The sequence below is a fragment of the Penaeus vannamei genome, chromosome 32 (assembly GCF_042767895.1).
Source record: "Penaeus vannamei isolate JL-2024 chromosome 32, ASM4276789v1, whole genome shotgun sequence".
NCBI classification, from domain to species: Eukaryota; Metazoa; Arthropoda; class Malacostraca; order Decapoda; family Penaeidae; genus Penaeus; species Penaeus vannamei.
Genome location: NC_091580.1, coordinates 14,276,507 through 14,279,006, shown reverse-complemented (window position 1 = coordinate 14,279,006; position 2,500 = coordinate 14,276,507).

The window sequence follows — 2,500 nt, the reverse complement described above, 5'->3', positions numbered from 1 at the left end:
TTCAAGACGAGCCTCCAAAGCACAGGACAATGTCCAGGTTTCGCTACCGTATAGCAAAACTGGTATTATCTGCCAATCTGTCTGCTGACTTCATGGTCTGACAGCCCAGAGTTATGAACTACACTACCAAGGTATGTAAAGCTCTCTGTGACTTCAATGTCCTCGCCGCAAGCACGTACCGGCTGAACAGGTTCTCCTAACAAGTCCCCAAATTCCTGGACCTTGGTCTTGGTCCAGGAGACCTCTAGACCCAAGGGCTTCGCTTCATTGCTAAATGCATCCAGAGCCGCCACTAGGGTTTCCAAAGACTCAGATAGAATGGCAACGTCATCAGCAAAGTCAAGGTCTGTAACCTTGATATTGCCCAGCGTTGCTCCACAATGACTTTGAACAGTAGCTCTGCCCAGTATCCAGTCCATGCAAGTGTTGAAAAGAGTTGGTGCAAGGACACAGCCTTGCCTCATTCCTGAACTAACAGGAAAGAAGCTCGACAGGCCCCCACCACACTTTACAGCACTTTCTGTACCAGTATACAGGCTTGCTATTAGTCCAATAATCCTTGTTGGTATTCCTCTCAGCCTCAAAGTGACTCCCGATGCACCGTATCGAACGCCTTCTTGAGGTCGATGTAGGCTGCAAGCAGCCCACACCCGAACTCACAACGGCGCTCTACAGTGACTCGAAGCGCGAGGATACGGTCTATTGTGGCCTTACCAGGAGTGAATCTGGATTGCTCCAGTCTCCGGTGCCTCAGTAGATGGTCTCTGATACGTCTCAGAAGGATGTGGGCGAGAACCTTGCCTGGTATACTGAGCAGTGTGATGCCTCGGTGATTGCTGCAGTCCCAACGGTCCCCCTTCCCCTTCCAGAGAGGGATGACCACACCCCTCAACAGGTCAGGAGGAACGGAACCGGACCGCCAGATGGCAGCCAGGACAGCATGTAACCCCCGTGCCATAGGTTCACCACCAGCCTTTAACAGTTCAGCTGGTATGCCGCAGATACCCGCTGCTTTACCATTCTTCAGCTTGGAAATCGCCTCCCTAACTTCAGTTAGGGGGGGAGGGTCCTCACTGATAGGTGGATCCGGCAGCGGGATCTCGACACTACCCGCATCCAAGTTAACTGTTGGTGGGTCAACCTGGTACAGCTGCTCAAAATACTCCGCAACAGGATCTGAAACGATCTAACCACTTACTGAACGAACTGCTGTCACCTGTGAAGAGGGCATGGAGTTCAGCTTTCTTAGGGCTTGGTATGCAGGACGAAGGTCATTTACTAAGAAATGTCCTTCTACCTCCTCTGCAAGACTCCTAATAAACTGTTCCTTGTCCCTTCTTAACAGGGACCGAGTTCTGCGCACATGAGAACGGTGCAATTCCCGATCCCCTGTCAGACGAGCCGCACGACATGCATCTGTGGCTTCCAGTGTTTCCTGCGAGATGGAATTCTGTACTGCTCTCGGGCGTACACCAATTGTATCTTGAGCAGCATCAAGCGTTACACACTTAAAGGTATCCCACAGAAGAACAGGGTCTGTCAGACTGCCCAGCATTGCGAAACGATCAGAGATTGCCTCAGCAAACCCGCGGGCACACTCCCCCTCCCTCAGCCTGGCCAAATGAAACACCCTAGGGTGATCATTTGACCGTTGGGGAGTTTTGAAGTGGACCCGGAGGGTAGCCACAACCAATCTATGGTCAGTACCACAGAACTCAGCACTCCTATAAACCCTGCAATTCTGAAGGATCCTCCAACGAGGTCGATCTCCTTGGCTGCATTACCCGCATCACTGTACAATGTCCAGCGATATATATATATATATATATATATATATATATATATATATATATATATATATATATATATATATATATATATATATATATATATATATATATATATATATATATATATATATATATATATATATATATATATATGCTTTATCTTCAGCATCCTTAACAGCAATTTTTTGCAACTCTAATTTTATTACTGCAGAATTTCAGGTAATTTCAAATTTATGCTCTGCCCACACAGGGAAGTAAATAAAGATTTCTGCGAATGGAACATCTCCGAAATTTTTGGATTCTTGGAATTTCCTAGTGATTTCCGAATTTCCAAAGAATTTCCTGAGAATTTCAGGATTTTTTTTTTTTCGAATATCCTGTAGGATGTATAAGATTTCCGAAGTGAAATGCCCCTGATATGTATCTGTTTATGTGTGTCTACATATATGAATATATACGCACACATATATATGTGTATGTGTGTGTGTGTACATATACATACATACATACATACATACACACACACACACACACACACACACACACACAATATATATATATATATATATATATATATATATATATATATATATATATATATATATATATATATATATATTTAGATAGATAGATAGATAGATAGATAGATAGATCGATAGATAGATAGATATAGATATATATGTATATATATATATACACACACACAAATG